The 24,640-nt window shown below is 33.6% G+C and overlaps 1 protein-coding gene across 3 annotated transcripts in view; it reads left to right on the forward strand.

Moving 5' to 3' along the window:
• Positions 1 to 24,640, forward strand: part of axed (BTB/POZ domain-containing protein axundead) — a 53,910-nt gene that overhangs the window by 16,647 nt on the left and 12,623 nt on the right. Inside the window, exon 1 of one of the 3 annotated variants that reach the window (XM_014236724.3) lies at positions 13,179 to 13,468. The exons of 1 other annotated variant lie outside the window; for it this stretch is intronic. The gene's annotated coding sequence lies outside the window, so the exon portion shown is untranslated. Of the gene's footprint in view, positions 1 to 13,178; positions 13,469 to 14,974; positions 15,483 to 24,640 lie in introns of those variants that run through there. One more of the 3 variants, XM_036363580.2, reaches the window with a different exon arrangement.

The raw sequence follows: 24,640 nt of genomic DNA on the forward strand, positions 1-24,640 counted from the left end.
CATTTTCTTGCATAATAATTCCTTTAATGCTACGTTTTTATCTTTCGTTTACTTTTGGAAGCCTACCACTTCTCTTATCCATATATCTTCCTATACTCTTCATCTTCCATAATTGCTCTTTAATTGTAAAAAATTTCTTACAACATCCTTCGACCTATTTAATCGTTTTGAAATTTCTCGGTTTGACAAACCCTCTTCGTGATGTGCAATATTTTTTCCTTCTTCTGTCAAAGCTTTTCTACGATTCATTCTTAACGATTTGGAAAATGTTAAAAATTTTATGAAATTAACTAGCTATCTAATAACTCACATGTAGTTGTATCGGTCACAGCTAAACAAACAATTGAAGCAGATATGTTAAGTATCTGGCTTTATAAATATTTCGCTCTGAGATAACGGTTCTTGTTAAATATTCGCCGCCTACTGCTATTCTAAATTTAAATTAATATGAAATAATTCAAATATCATGACGTATTAAAATGCAGGTTTTTGGACGCTTACGCCAATATTTCACTGGGTGTATAACGAATCGCATTAGGGAAAAACATCTGCAGTTTAAAAAATTTTGGAAAAGTGGGCGTGGCCCCGCCCTCTAATAGCAAATGCAAATCTTCTAAACCACTAAAGCTATAACAGCCAAATTCACTCAGGACAAATCTTTTCAGCATCCCTACCGACAGTGTGCAAATGGGTGAAATCGAGAGAGACTTTAAATTTTACACATAGGATAGTATAATTAAGCTTTATAGGATCCAATACCAATTGGATAATGGGCGACGCACTGCCCACCTTTAGGTGAAAACCTATATCTCAGGATCTATTGTATCGATTACAACCAAATTTGGTAAGTAGTATTATCCTGACATGCCTATATCACAGTACAGTGGGCGAAATCAAATTAAAAACACGCATAATTCCCATATAATACAATTTAACTTCCATCTGATATTTTGACATTACAGTATACAAATCAACAACTAATATATAATTATACTGAAATTAAATTTGGAACATGAGTGCCTGCAAGATATGCCATCTAAAGTCTAAAAAATTGTTAAAATCGGGCGATAACTGTTCAACCCGCCATATACCGAAGAGGTGGCCCCAGTGTCGATGTTTGTATTTTTACCGAAATTATCGTTCAATGTATGAATATATAATTGAAATTCGGAGAGCATCCTTCCCTGATAATATTATGTCTGTATGTCAAAAATGGATTGAATCGGGTCTTGTCTTCTCTTAGCCCACATATACCTAATTGGAAAAATTACGAACCTCCGGCTGACTTTATACCGCATATATCGGCCAATATGTTAATTATCTAAAAATTGAGTGGGTGCATTTTTCTAATTACAGCGCATCTGTGTGCTTAAAATGGGTAAAATCAGATGAAAACTTCTAGGGCCCATGTAACTAATATCATGTTTTCAAACTTCCGGTTGGCTTTATTACGCATCTATCGGTCAATATGTGCGATTTCGGCGTTAACGCCGCAAAAATGTGAATTTAGTATACGAAATACCGAATTCCCATATATTGTACTACATATAATATAATACAAGGTACAATTCAAAAGTTCCAGGACTTTTTAAACAACTCGGCTTCTAGTGGCGCCATCTGTCTGAAATTGTTATCCCTCAATTGTGTATTCTTCAGTGTTGTCGTATAAAATTTATATAACAGCTGACTTATATAACAGCTGAGATATCGCGCTACATGTGACATTACATTTTTAGAGTCGGTCGGAAAATGAGCATCGAACAAAGAGCCAACATTAAGTTTTGTTTTAAACTTGGTAAAACTTTTACCAAAACTCATCAAATGATGAAACAAGTTTATGGCGATGATTGTCTATCCCGTAGCCGTATTCACGAGTGGTTTAAACGTTTTCAAGAGGGACGGGAGGACTTGGAAGACGACGAACGTTCGGGCCGGCCAAAAGATGTTGTCGAAATCATCGCTTAAATATATGGAATCGGAATTATCAATATCCGCAGCGTCGATTTATCATATTTTGACAGAAAATTTGGGCCTCAGAAAGGTTTGTGCTCGATTTGTTCCGCACACTTTGAAACAACAAGAAAAAGACCTCAGAATTTAACATTCAATTTGACCAAAAATCGCATTCATATCATCAACCATTCACCCTATTCACCTGATATGGCACCCTGCGATTTTTATTTGTTCGGAAAACTACATTTGGCCATGAAAGGACACCGCTATGCTGACGTTGATGCCATCTAAAAGCCGACGACCGCCATCCTCAACGCTATACCGACAAATGACCTAAAAAAGTCATTCGATAACCTTCTTGAACGTGCAAAACGTTGTATTCAGGCGAAAGGAGACTATTTTGAAGGCGACCAATAAATTTTTCAAAAAAAAAAGCAAATAATATTCATGATTTAATAAAATACATAAAATGATTTTGGATATTTTTATAAACCTTATGCGGAATATGTCGGTCAGAGTGTGAGTTATTCATTCAAAAAATTACTTGAAAATATAGCAAGAAGCCCAGAATTTTCTCTGCCCCCAAAATACTCTGTATAGTGGTTTTCAACTTTCCAGCTGACTATGAACGGTTTAGGTTGGTCAAAATGTGTAATACTTTAATGAAATAACGGGACAAGTTTTCTCAAAAATTATAAAATTAGATTAATAGTTTAGCGCTAAATATGTAAGGATTTGGTGTAATTCTTGTTATAAATTAAAAAGACCGTATCGCTTTCTATTAACAAATAAAATCGTAACAACTGGTTATAAAGTAATTTTAAATCTTAGCTGTTGAAATTTTTGTTTCTGTAGCTGAGCAGTTTTAGATCTCGAAGCTTAAAAAACTCTCTTACCTTTCATGATTGGATTAATTCCGTTGGGTTAAAAAAAGGCTTCATATCCCTAATGTACCATATTCACATCCTCTGGTTGACGATATTATACGAAGTTATTAGATGCATATGCATATGTAAAGATTTATAACCAAATAAAAAAACCAAAAGGATCTATGAAAAAATTGCACTCGGGTTCAGTAATACAAAGACCGATTGTATACTATATTTTCTGACGATGAGATGAATATGAGCACAATATACAATACACATAACACATACAAAAAGTAACGAGAAAATAGTGCAATACTTGCTTAAGTATCTCAGAGTCAAGGCCAATTGGTTTGTGTTTACTTGAAGGTGTTAACTATTCGTTTACTACTTTACAAGTTTTTCTATTTCCGGAGTTGAAACTGCATAAAATTGTTGGTGTGTCATTGATAATTTATGTATACACAAAATATGAATAAGTCACATGTAACTTATACATATTATTTATTACGTAAGTCGTTTCGTTGGCAGTCGACAAAGTACTCTTTTGAGATTCAGAAAAGCATAATTGAGTCAAATGTATCCTTATTATTATTTTAAATCCAGTTAATTTTCCAATAACTACCTACCCTTGTCGGCAACAGTTTCGAACTGTTTTTAGCTGTGCTGAAGTTAATGGGTTATTGACTGATATAAGCACAGTCATCTATCAGGTTTATGTAGCCGGATCGAACCCGAAAGTAAAATTTTTCTAATTTTAAACAATTGACTTTTGTTTCGTGTTCTAAACCATGGAATATTATGTATAAAATTTGGTATCATATTAACTTGTTTTGAAGGTCATAGACTCACTTAGTTTTATTACTACATTTTACTTCCCGTCAGCGAAAATTATATTTAAATTATCCTAACTCAATACAAGGATCGGAATTCATTATAGTAAGGACATTAATATAATATAAATTTATAATTTTTAAGGAAAAGTGTCCACTCAAAATCACGAAAATATCACACATTTTGACCACCCTAAACGTTTTAAAGGCAGGTCGAAGGTCGGAAATCATTACATAGGATATTATTGAGGCAAAGAAATAAAAGGGTTGACTGCATTAATTTTTGACATTGCTCAGGTATACTTGATAACTTATTTTCAAGCAACTTTATAACTATATAAATATAAACTTATATGTATATGGAATAAAGTCAGTCGGACGTTTCAAAATCCTGAATATCAATTATATGGGGATTAAGGCAAGTTTACTCCCGATATTATACATTTTAGGCACAAAGATACACTTTTAGAAGAAAAATGTGCTCTCTCAATTTCATTAAAATAACTCCCACATTGGCCCATATATCTGGTATAAAATCAACTGGAAGTTCGAAAATCTTTATTTGGGAGCTAAGAGAGATATTGACCCGATTTAACCCATTTTTGACATAAGGGTATATTATTATCAAAGAAACAGTTTCCCCGAATTTCAATAATATATCTCACATATGAACCGATATTTTTAGCAAAAAGTCAGCCATACGCACTGGGGCCACAAATTCGGTATGTGGGGTATTGAACAGTTATGGTCCGATGTTTAGACCTGAGATGGCATACCTCTAGGGCATTTTTTGTGCAAAGTTTTATGAGAATATATTCATTAGTGCTTGATTTCTGTACAAAAAGAGAAAGAATCAGATGGAATTTAACATTGTGTTATAAGGAAAGTGGGCGTGGTTGTACACCTATTTGGCCAATTTTCGCACTGCAAAATAAGAATGCCATAATAATGCAACTCACCAAGTTTGTTCAAATTGGTTCAGCAAGTCCCCTGATATGGTTTTTCACCTAAATGTAGGCGGTGCCACGCCCATTGTACAATTTTGAGCTATAGAACTCTCCTTCATCGTCCTGGATGTAAAATTTAATGCCTCTGGTGCATTTACTTAATGATTTTTCCCGCTTTTAGTAGTTTTTAACAAAACCGTTTTATGGGGAAAGGGCGGAGTTAAAATCCGATTTCATCCATGTTCACACTGACGGTGGGTTTCTTAAAGGATTTGTCGTCAGCGAATTTGGTTATATTAGCTTAAGTAGTTTAGGAGATACGTACATTAAAGCTATTAGAGGGCGTGACCATTTTTTCAAAATTTTGACCCACATGTGCCCTTGCTACTGCAATCCCTTGTACCAAATTACATTTTTGTATCTTAATTTTCGGCTTAGTTATGGCATTTTATATGTTTTCAAGTAATGGCGGTTTTGTAGGTGTTTACCAAGCTTCATTAGGATATCCCAATTTTTACTCAAGTTTCAGCATTACTAAAGTTGCAGCTCCTGAAAGCTCCTGTCCTCTGAAAACTTAAAGAAACCCCCTTTGGTGGATATCGGATCTAACGGAGATCAGATCTTCGAGCAGAAGACTCAAGGAAGTGCAGCTAGCTGGCCCCAATCTACGCGAACTGCGTTAGGTTAGGCCGTGTTTAAAAGATTTGGAATTTCCGGCCCATTAGCTTATCCTCGTTTCTGTTAAATATCGTGGAGAAGCTCAGGGACTTGTTCATTAGGAGCAGAATATCTAGGGGTAAAGTGCTAAGGGCAGCATGCCTACATTAAAGGTAGGTCGGTCGACAATGCTTTGCACGATGTAGTTTCATGGCTGGAGAGAGCCCTTATGTACACAGAATTTATTGTATGTACTTTTCTCGACATCGAGGTGGCCTTCAACAATATGCGTTCGGAAATAGTAATTAAAGCCCTTGGTCAAAAGGGACGGCCCGCAGGGTAGGGTACTTTCCCCACCACTCTGGATCTTGGTGGTTAATGACCTATTTAAAGAAGGAGGCTGTTGGGCTGCAGCCTACGCTGTCGACTTTGCAATAATGGTAAAAGGAAAATAAAAAAAAAGTACCGTCTACAAGCTAACCCAAGAGCACCTCAGCGTAGTATCCAACTGGCCGATAAGAAGCAGCTTAGCTTTCAACCTAAGTAAAACTGAAATGGTTTTACTTAGCCGGAGGTACAAAATCACAGACGTCCCTCTCCGCTTATTCCGACCTGTTGATAAGGTGAAATACCTAGAGATTATTCTGACAAAAAGCTTTCATGGAGACTAAAAATTGAGGAGAGAGTAATAAAGGCATCGGGACTCTCACCAAAGGTGATGTGGATTGGGAGAAGTCGCTGGAGAATAAGCGCAATGAGCTTTTTCACGGATGGGTGAGCTCTCCGTCCAACTTACTTTAGGGTAGCGGGTCACTGTAGAGTTTTTAAGGCAGAAGTGGCTGCAATCAAGGTGGCCGTAGACGTACTGCTACAAAGTGCAGCCTCTTTCAGGGAAGTGATCATTTACCTCGACAGCAGAGCGGAAATACTAGCGCTGAGCTAGCTAACTGTGCACTCAAAGCTAGTTAAGGAGTGTCTGTAATTACTAGAAATAGCTTCAACTTCATCATCAGACTCGGTTAGGTGCCTGGTCACAGCTGTATTGCTGGCAACTGCAAAGCAGATGAGCTAGCCAGAGGGGGCACCCTTGTCCCGGTCACATCGGAATGGGACCAAGTTGAATCTTCATTGACGTCTTTCCTAGAGTAGAACACAGGAGATCTACTGAACTACTTCTCCGAACAAAGTTCATCTTGCCGCAATCGTAGTAGTTCTAACTGGACACTGTCCAACAGGTGTTCATGCGGTAAGGCTAAAAATATTGTCGGACGCTAATTGTCAAAGTTGTATGAAGGATGGTGAGGTGGAAACATCCTGGCACTTTCTTCTCCATTGTCCAGCGTTTTCAAGACTCAGACTGAACCATCTCGGTAGTCTTACCTTCGGCAAACAAGAAGACATAGCCGAAACTGGGTTTAGCCGTCTCAACAAATTTGTGACAGACTCAAAGCGCTTTGCCGATTTGTAAGGGTGTAAGGTCATATGAACCAGTATATAGGAGTTTTTTAGGTACCGCAACGGACCGGCGTTCTAAGCTCTTCAGTTGAGATCCCTCTCAGGATCGACCTCTCAACCTAACCTAACCAGACAGGTACTCGGTTTTCAACTCATCTCGTCATTTTGATCATTTGTATATACCATACTTACCCCTATATCTAAATCAATTCTTTTTAGGGGATACAAAACAACCGTTATGTGATTCTCATCAAACTAAATGATATTTTCCGTAAAAATCAAACCCGATCAAAAAAACATCAAAAGTTGACTAAATTGCGGGGTTTTTTTGTCTTCGTTGACGTTATTACTTCAGCAAATTTGAAAAATGCTGTTTCGAGATAAACGCGTTTGAAGATAAACTGATGAGCTGGGCGGCTACCTTGTAAATGGCTGTAACTCAAAAACAATTTCAGATATTGATTTGAAATTAATGTATGTTCTTTTTAAAGGTTTAAACTGTTTTTGTGTTGGTTAGCTTTCAACCTCAAAACAGTTGATTTATGCATGACGAGCTAATTCGATTTGGCCATGTCCATCTGTTTGTATATACGCGAGCTAGTCCCTCAGTTTTTGAGTTATCTATCTTAAATTTTGCTCACGTTCTTTTCTGCCCAAGTTATAGTTATAGTTAATTTGCCCTGCCATTTTGTAATAAACAGACTTTCTCCGTAACATCGTTTGCAAATTTATTACCTTGGAACCATTAACATGGTACGGTTCGCGCGCTGTCCAATATTCAGTCGACATTTTCGGTAATTCGTGCAACCATAAATTGGTTTCGCACCACATATATTCTAGTGGATAAAGCGGATTCTCACAGACTTCCACTTTATGAAAGACATTGTGGAAGGATCTTGATTTTCGTTCTTAAAATATTCAACTCGTGCAAAACGACCTTCAAGCGCGTCGGCCAATCAGTGGTTGAAGTCAACATGAAATGGCCACCGATTCCGATTTTCACAAGAAAATTGTTCGGCGATGAAGATCGCTTTTGATTGAATAGATCCGTTAACAAACAGAATTGTTGAATTTTGAGTGATCACAACTTACCATGGCTTGTTGAGACATCGATACATTCTAAAAAGTGACTATGTGTATTTTATGGGCAGAGAGAATCCTTGGTGTTATTTTTTCAAAAATGAAGCCAACCATAATGTCACAGCCTCGTGGACCCGTGGCATTCATATGTTATTTTATTATTTTCATTTATCAACAGGTGCCAACCCTTCTCTGACAGTTTTTTAACCAGTTTAATACAAAGTTAATATTTATAAACTTCATTAACCCCATCACTACATTGGAGTTATTATTTTTCTATGTGACAACCCTCTTAGGGAATTTGTTTAACGGTAAGCATTCGCAAAGCTCTTAAGGTCCATAGTTGATATTTTGAACTTAACAATTACAAGCAAGTGTAGTCATTTAGCTTTTCTTTTGAAGCCATCCGAGTGCTAGATTGACACAATAATTAATTTTTCTTCTGTATTCGGTATTTCAATTTAAAAACTTTGAAATTTAATTTATATACAAAATTTATAATTACACCCTGAACAGGGTATATTAAGTTTGCCGCGAAGTTTGTAACAACCCCAAGGAAACGTTGGAGACCCTATAAAATATATTTACAATTATCAACATGGTGAGCTGGGTTGATTAAGCCATGTCCGCCTGTCGGTCCGTCTGTCCGTCCGTCTGTCTGCATATATACGAACTAGTCCGTCAGTTTTTAAGCTCTCGATCTGAAATTTTGCACCTGTCCTTTTCTCACTAAGCTGCTCATTTGATGGAACGGCCGATATCGGACCACTATAGCATATATCTGCCATACAAACTGAACAATCGGAATCAAGTGCTTGTATGAAAAACTCTTTCATTTGACGAGTTATCTTCACGAAATTAGGCACATGTTATTGTATAAGGCAACAATGTACAATAATATCTGGAGAAATTGTACAGATCAGATCACTATATCATATAGCTGCCATTCTAATTATACAATTGGAATCAAGTTCTTGTAAGGATTTGTAAAGGGTATTAAAGCTTCGGTGCAACCGAAGTTAACATTGTTTCTTGTTCCTAATAATTTTTAATAATACCCGAAGTGTGTATGTGTATTCTTTCGAATCACTAAATAAACATTAATTATCTAGAGTACTTCAACTCGATTTTAATACGAAAAGTCGGATGTAAATACATGATATTAATCGGAAAGCAAGTATTAAATGTAGAATTACAAATATGTCAAGAGCAGGGAATTAATGAAAATCCTTACAACAGTTGTCTGACAACAACTAAATCCTCGAAAAAATTTTACGCATTCGCCACACTAAGCAGCGATTCGTGTCAATATTATTGATAACAACCTTGACTTTGGCATTTATATGAGTAATTTTCGATATGCATAGGCATTTGACACACATACATATGTACATAAACGGCAATAAATATTTAGACAAACATACATACTTATGTATATATGTGTTGACATGCATATGTCCGTCTGCACATTCACTATAAATGCTAAAAGTAGCGGCAAATATTTATTCATATTTACTCTGCTTATCATAATTACAACTGTCAAATATTTTTTCCTGATTTCAAGCGATCAGTGTCGTCAACGATGAAGCAGCCAAGCCACAAGTAGCCACAAATTCACTAGCTTATAGCATGAATGTATGGAAGTATGTACATACATATATACACTAATACATACATATTTATTATGTGGCTTGCACATAGATATTTTTATAGATATCCGCGCATATGTATGTATGCAGATATAAATACTCACGTAGTATAATATATAAATATATATATATATATATATGATTGGCTGTGGTGTATGACTTCGCAAGTCGAGTCAAAATCAGCCAAAAATTGCGCTAATTGGAAAATGTCACAGAAGCTTTGGAAATATAAGAAATTTGACTATTGAACTCACACAAAAACTGCTGTTTATTTTAATAATTGGAATTATCTGCACTGATAATTTAATTATGGCACAGTGGAACGGTATTAGCATATGACAGCGATTCTCCGCGCACAAACACACATACTTAATAAATATTTATCATATTTACTATTTAACATGACAACCATGTTTAAATAAGTTTCCACAAAACATACATACATTTACATTGTATATACTGTATAGAGTAGTGCATCTACATACATATGTATGTACCGAATTGATAAATTTATGAAAATACCCTGAACCCAAAACTCGAATGCTCGCAAATAAAATATTTACTCTTAATTGTTAATAAAATATTTACGTAGATTAAATTAAATAATTGTATATTTAGAAACAATTTCTAAGCACAGTGTTGGAAAAATATTATAAATGGGTACGAATACATTTTTATCCTACCATTATTTTGTGTTTTTTTTAACACATTCAAACTTTTCGGTCTCTGAAAGAATTAGAACAGCTAATGACGTAAAAAAAACAAGAAAAAACGTTTACTTCGTTGCACCGAAGCTATAACACATTTCACAAATACAAAAAATTGCTTACATCGTTCAGTTTTTGTGGCAGCTATTGTACATATATGCTTTAGGGATCCGATCTGAAAATTTTCTTCGAAGATTACACCATTGCCATAAACAATAGCCCATGCCGAATTTCCACTTGCATGGTAGCTGTATGTTATAGTAATCTAAAAATCTGTATATGTATTGTATTATATATAGTAATATGGGCGGTTTAGAGAAACGAGCAGCTTCTTAGGAAAAAAAGGACATGTGAAAATTTTCAGATTGATATCTCAAAAACTGATAAACTGTGTTACTTCACATAACAGAAACCGTTTTCATATTCAGGGTAGAAGCATGATATAATTATATAATGTGTATATATTACTTAAGTCGTCACTAGATTGCACTAGACTTTGTTCCAACACTGTATATAGACTCTATGTACATATGTATGCCCGATATTTTTTCTGAGCAAAGAAACATATATATACTTTATTAGAGCATTTCCTTGAGTGCGTGCAGTTGCCGCCTTAATTGTGGAATTAATTACTAACGGATATTCACAATTTCATACATTCATATGTAAGTAAAATTCTGCGTGTTCAGCTTTCAATGATTACAAATTTTATATCTTCAACCTCATGCCATGATTTTATTTCAGACTTAACGTGTTAAAAAATTTTCTTTGGTTGCAAATAAACTCACATATATATAAATATGTGTATATGGGAGTATGTATATATGAGCAGACTTGCTTTTATATTTGTATGTTTGAACCCTTTAAGTTTCATTGTTTACATACGTTATCTCGGTTGGCCGCCTGCATTTAAATTGAAAGTTTGTTTTTGGCTCGTTACTGATTACGTTTGCGAACCTACAAAATAGAGAGTTAATTCTTTATCTATTTGTATCAATATAAATATTCTGGTTGTTACAGATAATTATATACAAGAATTTTATTGGCAGTCATGCGAAATTTTATACAAATAAAGCCCTTCCTTTCAATACTTTGCCAATGCCAAATATTTAGTTTGTAACACCCAGAAGGAAACATCGAAGACCCTTTAAAATAAATATATACATAAATGATCAGCATCACGAACAGAGCCGATTTAGTTTTTGAAATAAGGACTTAAACACATCTTTATCTCCCTATGAAGCTGCTCATTTGTCGGAACCGCCGATATCTGACCACTATAGCATATATGTTACAAAGATATATATATACTGACCGATCAATTTAAGTTCTTGTAAAGGATCTTTTGTATTTGTGGAAATTATTATACTTAGCTTCGGAGCAACCAAAGTAAAATTTTTTCTAGTTTTTGTTTATTGTTGATTTTACAGTATAAACATTTCCTCGTCCATCAGCGCAATGCCATTAATAATGCAATGAGTAAAAAAAATTTGAGTTCCGCACTTTTAACTGCGTCGAATTGAATAGTAGTTGGTGCCTGTGTTCCGAAATCTTTATTCCAAGCAAAGCCATAATGTTCGTTTATGTGTAAGTGGGCTGGATTTATCCAATGACGGCGATAAAGTTTTGTGGATATCCGGTTAATATTTGGCTAATTTTTGCTTGTGATTTTATCCGGTTTTAAGAGGATCCGGTGAATTTTGCTACTTTCATATATCATTTTCCACTACTTTTATCAGTTTATCATATAAGCCGTATCCCAAAACATCTTTACGCAAAGGCCCATAGCCCATTTACATACATTCCTTATATCCGGTTAATATAACCCAATATCCGAAATTGAAAATCCATATTTTGGATCGCAGAGTGTTAGAATATAAGTCTCACGGTTTGACTTTTTTCTAAAATGTGTATAAAACCAGCTAAATTAATGTTTGAAAAAACAGACATATGAAGTATCCAGGGCATCGAGAAAGATGTAAAGTAAACAAATTTATACGGATCCTGCGTTTTAAGGGACCTGAAATTAGGTGCGGTTTTGAATACTATAGTATGTACTACTGTAAATTTTTGATCTATGAAAGGAATGTGTAAAAATTGATGAAGGTTTTATTTCTTATGGCACAAACAGTCATAGACGCAAAACCGTGGACCGAATCAGCTGATACGGCCTATCTTATGAGAGCGCAATATAAATGAACAGTCACCACCGCTTCTACCGTCCACTTTAACAGACCGTACGGTAGGATTTTCGCGAAAATTGGATTTTTTCCGTAGAAACGAGTGAGCTGAGAGTGAGAAAGCAATCTCTTGCAATGCAGGGTTGCCAATCTCGATATTTTATAATAATTAAAAAATGAACTTGAATATATTTGAAATATTCTTAAAATAACTCAAAATCGCTGTCGAATACCCTTATTTATAAATGGGTAAACTATTTTTAATAGTTGGATTTTAGTTTTGAGCTTTGTGAAAAATTATAACTAAGAAACTAAATGTGTGAAAAAATAGAACAATGGCAACATTGGTAAAATGAAAACAAAAGAGAACAACTGATTTCTGCGTTGCAACTACGGGCATAACTTTTGACAAATTTGGTTTGATACGGGCGGTAAATACGGAGGGGAGGAACGTCGGTGACTGTTTGTGGTATAATAATCTCGGTATCAGCCGGATTAACTAAAGCTTATCAGAAGATTACTGAAAATATATTTTATGCTAGAGCTTAGGTTTGTAGGTAATGCCACAATGCCTGTAGACTTTCGTTAAGAAAAAAAGTGAACCAAAAAAAAAACTTATACAGAGAGTTCTTTTGACTTGGAAGAGGATTTTCTCTAAAAATATTTCAGCTTTTAAGCTGCAACTAAAAGAAACAATTTGATAATCTTATGTATTTTTCGTTATTTTATAAAAATTTTAACAATAAATCAATTTTGATGTTATCGATTACAAAAATTAAAATATTTTATTTTGAGCAGCCAAAAAACACTTACGTTGGCAACACTTTAAATGCAGTTATCTAGTAGGCACTGTTATATTTGTCTGGTATTATTTAAGTATCGTCAAATGTATTATTTGCTAAGCGAAATTCTTTTGTGCATTTGTAGTTTTTGAAGCAAAAATAGTGAATAAATAACATCTAAAGATTTACGGGCTCTGGTAGTCAAATATTGGCAAGAGAACAACAAAATTTTCAGAAAAAAAAACAAAATATATATACATACATAAGTATTACTGTTCAGTATATTATTGCTAATTTCAAAAAGACTGGTGGAGTTAGAAGACTAGTGGAACGCCCAAAAAATTTGCTGGCCTCAGGCTGTAAGTAAAGTTGCTCGGAGTTTCAAGGAACACCTCAAACATTTATTATGTTTCAGTGGGTATATCCACAGTGATAACGAATTTTGTGATTCTGTAATTTTTACCGTAAGTTCGTAAATCCAAATTTGATTTATTTGGATCTGATGTCGTCGATTTATATGGTTTAAGGAAGTATAAGCGCTAAAAGATAAAAAATTAAATTAAGCATGGAAAAAGCTGCATTGTGTTATGTGTAGTGCAATAGAAGGAAAAGGGATGCAGTGGGAGCAAACCCTCGGTAACCTTGTTTTCGCCGAAGGAATTATGTAAAGAATGGGCTAATAGGCAATATTAAAAAATAATTAGGCTCGTCAGCAGCTAAACTCAATTTAAATGGTGATCTTATTGCCTTAAAGGCAGGCTTAAAACCTGAAAACGTGCTGCCACATCCTCCCCAGAGTCCACACCTCAATCCCATTGAACACCTGTGGGCCTATATGGAAACGTATTTACGAGAGCGCAAAGTGAATAGCAAAAATTAGGTTGAGGCTGCTCTTCAGAAAATATGGCCAAATATACCTCCTGAACTTTTTGAACAAAATTTGGTCTATTCTATAAATAAAAGACTGCAACCATGATAGAGGACAAAGTATTAATTTTCCTTAAAGAGTGTTAAAATGTCAACTTATGCAAACTGTACAAGTTTTTTTTTTTGGTCTTAGAAAATGGACTTGTTATGGATTTTTTAATTTTTTGGAGAAAAATTCAATTACATTATAAAAATTAATAAAACAGCCTTTTTTAATTTTGTATATCACATTTTACGATCCGACTACAAAAGCCAGAGATGTACTTATGTACATGTATAAGAATGTTTTAGGAGAAGATAGAACTTCAATTCAAATTGACAAAGACCGGCGCGCGTGGATAAATAAGTACTTATGAATAAATAATAAATATATATAAATATTATTAAAAACGTTTTTGTTACCAAATTGGCATGTACATACATATGCACTTTAAAAGAACATAGGTAAAATGTTAATTTGTACGAATAACAAATATGAATACAAGAACAATAGCGTCTGTTGTGCTCCCGTAAACCAAGAAAAAACAGCTACAATAACAAATGCAAATACAACTTTGTATAAATGTACATACATATGTATGTATGTATGTATTTAGATATGTATGGTTGAAAGGTTCGGCAGCCCTACCGCTACTGTATTATTGTGACGTCATAACCGTAGAGGATTTTCGCATACGGAAATCGTGCGCATTGATTTCCCATCCGTACGTACTACATATTCTAAACGTATTCAATAAATATATATGTATATGTATGAATGTGTGCGTCCATGTACGTCGTGCCAGTGTATGCGTACTTTTGCGTTTAAATATGTATGTATGTTCGCAAGCAGCGGCCGCAAAATAGCGAATACAGCAAAGATATGTTTGCCGAGAACTCGCGCCTCCTGAGGGTGGCAAGCGGCACTCAGCTCGCATTAATCGCCAAAACCATTAGCGGATCGCAGTCGATGTTTTGAACTTGTATCGAATAGATCGGCACTCCGTCTGAGAGGCATTTTTTCGCGCTCGACACGAAATAAGGAAAATATTGTAATTTCAAATGTAGAAGAAGCATAGGTGGTCGATAAGTGAAATTGTGTTTAGCAAAAGTAAATTATAACGAACTTCTGTGGCAATAAAATCCTAAATTTGTCATTTACAACAAAACAACATACATAAGTATGTGCTTGGAAGTTAAACGATATTTAGGCGTGATTCTGTAATAAAACTTTTAATTGGCTGTGGTAACAAATATTATAAAAAGTACACTCAATGATTCAAATTGATAAGTGTAAAAAGCGAAGAAATGATGTGGTTATTTCTAAAATTAATCGTTTGAAAAATAAATAAAGGTTGAGTGGTCATAACGGAAATAATGGAATTTTCTTAGATTAAGAATAATTAAATATACAGTTATAAACTCGGAAACTGAGATTCAGTTATAAATCTAAATAAATGTTATAAGGTAAGATACAAGTTAAAGGCGTACATGATCATTTCGTTGAAACAAAGTCGATGTTATCAACATTAATTACCAATTATATCCAGTCATTATTTATTGTTGTAGGCATTTAACATGTGATTAGATGGTTCTTATTTGGTATATATGGTGAGAGAGGTTCACAGATAGTGAAACCAAGCAGAGATGGACACATAATTCTAGCCAACACTTTTGGAATATATTCTTAAAAAGACGTAGACACTTCGTCAACAATGATCTACCCATTATCTTCAACAAAGTGGTGACTTGGAGCTTCATTCAGGTTTTGATCAATGTAACAACTCCAATCAAGGCTACAAAATAATAATTTTTTTAATTTATTTTCAACTCTGTTATTTGGTTTATTAGCAGGCAATTTTGGTTTAAATTGCAATCCATTTGGGTTACGCTTAGAGTAAGAGTAAGACAAGCCATAAATTATGTACGTATTTGAGTTGTATTTTGTTTTGATGGCATGAATAGAACTATATACTTATAATTATTAACTAAATTATCAGTATCTATGAGTCCATATTTTATATTAGTTACCTGAAATGGGAATAATAGACAATTTCAACGGCATACAACTTATCGTGGAAAAAAATAAATAAAACGCATATAATTTAATTTAAAAATTAAATTTATAATTAAGAACTTAGCTTTTTTATACAGATAAGGATTTGCCATTATGTTTTAAAAATGATTTTGGGCAAGTGACCACTGCGGATGGCTCAAATAAAGTGGGCCGAGAAGCCCATTTTTTGACTAATTTTTGCAGCAATTACTAGCAATTTTATATGACATGCTGTTAATATCAAGTCGGACTTGCAAACAAGTGCAAGCAAATTGAAATGATTTAGATTCGCTGGTTCAATTATTATCTTACAAATTTCACTTCATCCACAAGCTTAACATACTACTTGTATGTTTGATGTGAAAGGACGGTTGCTTCCACACTAAGTCTTCGTGCTTAGTCCCCCATAGAAATGTTTAAAAGTAGTAATCATCTCATCATTAATCACTTCTAATGATGCTAAATAAGCCAAGAGATGATATCAGCTTGATGGAGTTTATTTTAGTTAAAAGTCGTTTCACTGCGATAGAAGCATTCCAGGTTAATATTTTATTGCTAGGGGAGACTTCGTCTGTATCGTGGGTCTGACAAGGAATCTACAATTTGGTTTACAGTTTTTAAATATTATTTTACTCTCTTATGTAATGCACGGATTCAAATCTTGAGCTGATCGCTCTTGTGTAGTCGCGGGAAGTGGGAAGACTTCTTCAAGTCTTCTATAGGTATAGCCCTCCTAAAGCGGCTATACACATTTCTTATAATTTAATTGCTTTGCCACTGTCGCTATAAATAAGTGCAAAAAAAATGTCAAGTTAAACAGAATGTAATTTCAAATTTCAAAAGATGCCATTGTTTTAAGCGATTTCTACTAATAATGAGCTTCATTTATGACTACAATTGTACTAACGGGTTTTGTTTGTAATTTGTTTTCACAAAAAGGGGGAAGTAAGTTAAAAGTGTTGAACACCAACTGTTTCTAAGCATAATCGCTTTCACGGCATTAGTTTTAAAAGTCATGTAAATTTTTTATTCGTCCATTTAACAACTTTGCTCACTTCTATTTAATTTTTTCTATAAGTTTACATAGAACAATTTGTATCCGTTCACAAATGTATTTATAAAAGAAAATTTTCATTGAAGACAATAATTCCATTTGTATCACTTGTCAAAATAATTGAACACTAGAAATTTATAGATACAAACCCACTTGCTCGTATATATGTATATATATGCAAGTACAGTATATAATTCGATTGCGAACTAGCAAATATTTGAATAAACTTATCATGCTAACAATATTAATACACGATATAACTCTCTTGATGAACATAAATAAACAAGAAATTGATTTTAATCGATCAGTTTTTATGACAGCTATATGATATAGTAGTCCGATCTCGATTGTGAAGATATCTTGTCAAATTAAAAAGTTTTCCATACAAGAACTTGATATTGATCGTTCAGTTTGCATGGCAGCTATGTATATGCTATAATTGTCCGATATCGCTTCTTGGAGAGAAAAGGATGTGAGCAAAATTTCAGATTCATATCTCAAAAACAGAGGTTTACGTAAATACAAGTCGACTCTGCTGTATATATTTTAAAGGTTCTGCGTGTTACAGACTTCATGGTAAACTTGATATACCATGATCAGTGAATAATAAACAAGTGTCCTTTTAGTTTCATTGTGATGATGAGCCTAATATTTCACATGTCTGCTATAAAATCAAAAAACTTAGAAACAGATATTATATATTACGTTGGCAGATACATACAAGTACATATGTATGTGCAGTTCAAATCAAGCAAAGATGTGGGAAGAATTATTTTGAGTATACATAGAATGTGCGAAGATGCCTTTTCACGCTTTTTAGCACAAACCCGGATTGTATTTACGAAAATATGCTGAATTAATTGTATTAAGATATCTCACATATTGACAAATATATACGGTACATAGTCAACTATAAAAATCAAGATCATTATGTACAGATGAAGCTAAAAACAGCTTTATAATATAAAGTATCAAATTTGTAGTATCAAACCACACTATACTAAGCAATAAATACTCACCTAATCCTCCATTTGGGTGTTAAATTACGTTTATTACGTTTTATAAATCTTCTTCAAAAAACTAAGTTTTCCCATAAACTCAATAATTATGGCATTTTGTGTTTTATTCTTATGTTTTCCCCTATAGAAATTAATCGTAACAATAATATAAATTAATTTCTTAACTTCCATTTCAAATTTGTCAGCGACTATCCTGTTGCTTTGTTTCTGATAACAAATCCGATAAAATTATTTTCCGTGACACCCAAAACCGATACAATTTCTGTTTTGAAAGTCATCCAATAATATCTGAATTCATCACACCTACTACATTTTTTATCGGTTTCAATTCTGATTCCGACAACTATCATATTCTACAACACCCCTGATTATAAACAAAATTGTATTCAATGATAAATGACACTGAGATTGGAAGGAGTAGATTCTTTTACTAGTATTTACATTTGGTCCATTGAAATACACACCATTTATTCAAAAATAGTATTTTTTCTGAAAGAAGATAATTTTGTTGATTTTACCTTAATACTTGCATATTTGGTATCTATATTTTTATTTTTGCTTAAATATCTATAAAAAGATTTTTACTTCTTTCAATGCAAAATGTAAGTAATAATTCATGTTCCACCTATAACATACCAATTATCTGAGACAGCTTTTCCTGAACAATTTTATAGTTCCCCCTGCGATTTGTTGGTAACCATAGCGAAGCATATGTACGTCTACAGAAAACTGCATGCGTTTTATTTGATATTGATAATTGAATGAATTAAAAAATTATAATGGATTTTGCTCAATTCAGGTCTTGGATTCTGCTACTCTGACAATGACACCTAATATTAGCGTTTCCTTAATATAACTATAAGACCTTAAAAATATAGTATCTAAAGTGCAATTGGTTCTTAATTTTCTTTTATGAATGATTTCTTCAACGAGCTTTATAAATTTGTAGTTATACGTTGTTATCACATTCAAAAGCACGATTTATCATTGTTATATATGTATACATATATATTATGTTAAAAATATTACAATGATACCGAAGAGTGTTTCTACTAAATTAAATTGATACTTTTTGTTTATATCAAAACTCATCTTTTGAAATAATACGAGATAGCAAAACTTGAAATTTTGACAAAATTTTAATTCTCCTTATTTGAATGGAAATTTATCCGCGATCATAAAAAAAAAACAAGTAAGGAAGGGCTAAGTTCGGATGTAACCGAACATTTTATACTCTCGCAAAGTCAAATGGTATACTCGTTTGAGATTTCTTTGTGGATTGACTGATATTTTCGGTAGAAGGTCAACTATAGGCACTGGGGTCCACATATTTAGTACTTAGGGGTTTGAACAGTTTTGGTTCGATTTAGACAATTTTTGGGCGCAAGGTGGCATATTTTAATTGCATTATTCACGCAAATTTTTACCCCGATATAATCATTGTTACCTGATTTGCATAGTGGAAAGTGAAAGAATCAGATGGAATTGAAAATGGTGTTACATGGGAAGTAAGCGTGGTTGTAGTCCGATTTCGCCCATTTTCGCACTATGACATAGAAACATGAAAAGAACGTTATGCACCGAAATCGGTTGAGCAGATCTCAAGATATGGGTTTTCACCTAAAAGTGGGCTGTGCCACGCCCACTGACTAATTTTGAACGCGGTTCCTATAAAGCCAATTTATACCATCTCAGAGATAAAATTTAATGTCTCTGGCGTGTTTAGTGCTTGATTTATCGCACTTTTAGTAGTTTTTAACAGTACCGTTATATGGGGAGTAGGTGGAGTTGCCACCCGATTTCAACTATTTTCACACCATCAATAGAAGTGCTAAAAACATTTGCTTCCAGTGAATTTTGTTATTATAGCATTAGCGGTTTAGGAGATATGCACATTAAACCTATTAGAGGCGGGACCACGCCCACTTTTTAAAAAACAGTTTTAACTGCAGATGCCCCTCCCTAATGTGATCCTGTGTACCAAATAACAGTCTTGTATCTTATTGCGGAGCTTAGTTATGGCAAGTTATTTGTTTTTGATTAATGGCGTTTTGTGGGCGTGGCAGTGGTCCGATTACGCCCATCTGCAATACCAACCGTCTCATGGTACCAAGAAACATGTCTACCAAGTTTCATAAAGATGTCTCAATTTTTACTCAAGTTAGAGCTTGCACGGACGGACGGACGGACGGACAGACAGTCACCCGGATTTCAACTCGTCTCTTCATCCTGATCATTTATATATATATAACCCTATATCTAACTCGATTAGTTTTAGGTGATACAAACAACCGTTAGGTGAACAAAACTATTATACTCTGTAGCAACAGGTTGCGAGAGTATAACAATATTTTCGTACTAACTAGTTAGCACAAGTTTCTATAACGCACGACTTTGGTCCTTCCATTTCATATTCAATTACGAAAATGTAAGTGCTTTTGAAAGCATTTCAGAAATTCAAACGAAATATGCTAAACAATTAATTACTAATAACACCAACAAAAGCATATATTAACATCTCGAGCTTGTTTCTATTAATATTGATCTATTGATAGAATATATGTACATACATATGCAGATAGCACTAGTAAATATGTACGTGTAAATTTGTAAAGATTAAACTAAATTATGTCGCTCGATTAATTAAAAGTGTTAAACTAAAAAGCACGATTGTTCTTTTGTGATAATCACTTACATTTCTTCATAAATAATATATAAATTTACGTTTAGTCGAGAATATTTTGAAAGCACTAAGACTAAGATTCATCTTTAGCTTTTTCTTTTATTTAACTCTATTACTTTGCCTGTATAATTTTTATTTGCACGTACAAGAAAAATTTAATTAACTAAATTAAAAATTAAATAATTGAATTAAATACTTAGACTTTCGTTTTTGAATTTGAAGCTTGAGTTGAGAAATTTGGGTTATACCTACTATCATAACGTCACACAAAATATCATTCTTACTGCTAAGGAACCACATTTAGAGCTTTGGTTGTCTACAAAATATACCAACAAAATAAATTATTGTATATAAAACACTACAGATTGTATTGGTCATAACTGAAATAGGCTATATTCAGGAACGGCCCGAGACAATTTACCGTCTAGGAAAATTCCAAATTCTCGGCCCACTATGCCTATTTTGTCTTAACAACAAAATTTTGCTAATTTTATAATTATTCAGGGTATTTAAAAAAAATACTGATATTGCAAAGGTTTAACATAATTATTTAAAAGGATTATAATGAAGTACAATAAAAAGTTAATTATTTAAATATTTTCGTGCCTTTAATTTGGAAAAATCAGAAACAAAAGTAGTGGAGGACTCTGTACCATATATCGGTCAATCCACCGTGAGTTAATGACATTAATAATTTTTATAATTTTTAGAAACTGGTTTCAAACAGAGTATTTTATTTAAAAATTTTGCATTAAAAATTTAATCCCGATGTTGGGATTTTCCTTTTTTGATTCTTAATTATATATGGTACTTGAGATAAGAGGTTTTATACTCTTGCAACATCTTGCTACAGAGTATAAGTTTTGTTCATATAACGGTTGTTTGTATCACCTAAAACTAATCAAGATAGATATAGTTATGTATACATAAATGATCAAGATGACGATACGAATTGAAATCCGTGTGACTGTATGTCCGTCCGTCCCTCAGTCTGTCTGTGCAAGCTTTAACTTGAGTAAAAATTAAGATATCTTAAATAAACTTGGTACACATTTTCCTTTGCAAAAAAGTAAGAACGAATTCGTAGGTGGGCCTAATCGTAAAAAGTGATTTAATAAACCGTAAATTAAGATACAGAACTTAAATTTGGCACCACGAATCTAACTAAGGAGGTGCGCCTGTAGTTTGAAAATCTTAAAAAAGCGAAAAGTTTTAACGTTTGCCACCCAACTAAACTAAAAAATGTACAAATCAACCAAAACTGTTCAAGCCCCTAAGTACTGAATATGTAGACCTAGTGCCTAAAGTCGACTTTTTACCGAAAATACTGGTCAACGTGTGATATATAAGTATAATTGAAATTCGGAAAGAATGCTTTCTTGATGATAGTTCTGAGTGTCAAAAATGGGTTGAAACGGGTCAATATTTCCCTTAGCCCCCATATACTTACCTTATCAAAATATTTTCGAATTTCCGGTTTACTTCATGCCGCATACTTGTATATCGGCCAATATGTAAGCTATCTTAATAAAATCAGTGGTTGTACTGTATTATTATAATGCATTTTTGTTCCTAAAATGAGTAAAATCGGGTGAAAACTTGCCAAATTCTCGCCCCACATAACTAATCACAGAATTTCCAATTATCTGATAAAATGTGTGATGTTTTAAAAAAAATTAAATGAAGCAGTTTTCTTAAAAATGGGATATGAACGAAACGTCTAGACATTGTTTTAAACCTTATATCGCTTATATAATGAATTGCGATCGTCTGCTTGACGTTTCCACATCAACTCATTATATTATACTTATAAAGTTTAGCTTCTTCAGTTGAGTTTATATCCCATATATCTCATTTGAAGATGATTTAAATACAATTTTAGCTGATGCGAAGTAAAATATAGTAATAAAACTAACTGAGTCTATGACCAATAATATAACATAATATGATACCAAATTTTATTGTAATCCATTCACAATTTCATCAAATAATGTAACTTGAGTAAAAATTGAGTTATCTTTATGAAATTTGGTAGACATGTTTCTTGGTACCGTGAGACGGTTGGTATTGCATATGCGCGTAATCGGACCACTGCCACGCCCACAAAACGACATTAATCAAAAACAAATAAATTGCCATAACTAAGCACCGCAATAAGAGACAAGACTGTTATTTGGTACACAGGATCACATTAAGGAAGGGCATCTGTTGTTAAAATTTTTTTTTAAAGTGGGCGTGGTCCCGCTCCTAATAGGTTTAATGTGCATATCTCCTAAACTGCTAAAGCTATAATAACAAAATTCACTGGAAGCAAATGTGTTTAACACCTCTAGCTACAGCGTGAAAATGGGTGAAATCGGGTATACAAGGGTACAAGTATACCTTGTGACCAAAAATTCTGTAAATTGAACCAAAACTGTTCAAGCCCCTAGGTACTGAATATGTGGACCCCAGTGCCTATAGTTGACTTTTTACCGAAAATATCGGTCAACAAGAACAAGGCGGCAAGACCCACAAAGAAATCTAAAACGAGTATAAAATTTGACTTTGCAAGAGTATAAAATGTTTGGTTACATCCGAACTTAGCCCTTCCTTACTTGTTTTATTTTATTTAAATAAAATAAAATTAATTAATAAACAAATAAATAAAATATGTGAAGAAAATTTGCCAAAAAACCGCCATATAACTCTTTCGCCTTAGGCAATTGCCTAACTTGCTTATATGCGTGGGCAGGCCCTGATTGTAATCGTACCTTACACCATCAGATTTTATTAAAATTAACAAATATAATAATTTAATTTAAAAACAATTCACAGAAAAGTAATAACTTTAGTCATTTCTTATATTCTTCCACAATTATAGGGAATTTTTCATTAAAAAGTTTATCGAGCAAATGTTTAAACCGCATCTGTATAAACAAAAATCGACACAGGGGACGATAGGTAGCAGTGATGTATGTTAGTACTTATATTACAATGAATAAGAAATCAAGTATACGCAGCGGCACCCTACTGCTCGTTATGATTAAGCGATAGTAAAATCACTTCTTAAGTGATAGTAAAACAAAGTTGATAAGATAAATTCTATCTCTTAAGCAATGCTTTCAAATATAGCCAGGCCCAGTCCGCCTCTATAGGCAAATGAAGCAATTGCCAAGGTCGCAAGAATTTCCATATTTTCGCATGCTAATGCAACTTATAAGCAACCACGGGAATATTGTCAATTCGTAAATAGTAGCACCCAGTGGTTGTTGTTGTATGATGTACGTTACAAAGCGTTGATTGAGTTGATTTGCACACAAAATATCACATGCATATTTATGTATGTATGTATTTATGTGCAAACATTAATATCGTTTTTTGTGTAAAGAGAGTAAAAAATAGATGTATAACATATTATTTAAAATACATTCGACGAGCAAAGTACTGTAATCAAAGTAATATGACTTGATCTCGGGTACGAATGCACTGCAAAAAAATAAAATATCTTCAAATTTGTAAATAATCAACATTCGATTCAGAAACGGTACCAGTTTGCTTGAGGAAACAGAAAAGAGAGTTCAATTATGAGGCGGAAGCTGAGCCAATTCGCGATGTTGATCAGGACGACGAGACGAGTTGAAATCCGTCTGCCTCTCCGTAGATGGGCGTAATCGGTTCACAAAACGTCATCAATCGAAAACTATCAATTGCTATAACTACGATTCAATTTAAAATATAAAACTGTAATTTGGTACAACGAATCGTAATAATAAGAGGCATTTGTGGTTTGAAAATTTTTAAAAAAGTGAACATGGCCCCGCGCCCTAATAG

This window comes from Bactrocera oleae, chromosome 6 (assembly GCF_042242935.1).
Source record: "Bactrocera oleae isolate idBacOlea1 chromosome 6, idBacOlea1, whole genome shotgun sequence".
Classification (NCBI taxonomy): domain Eukaryota; kingdom Metazoa; phylum Arthropoda; class Insecta; order Diptera; family Tephritidae; genus Bactrocera; species Bactrocera oleae.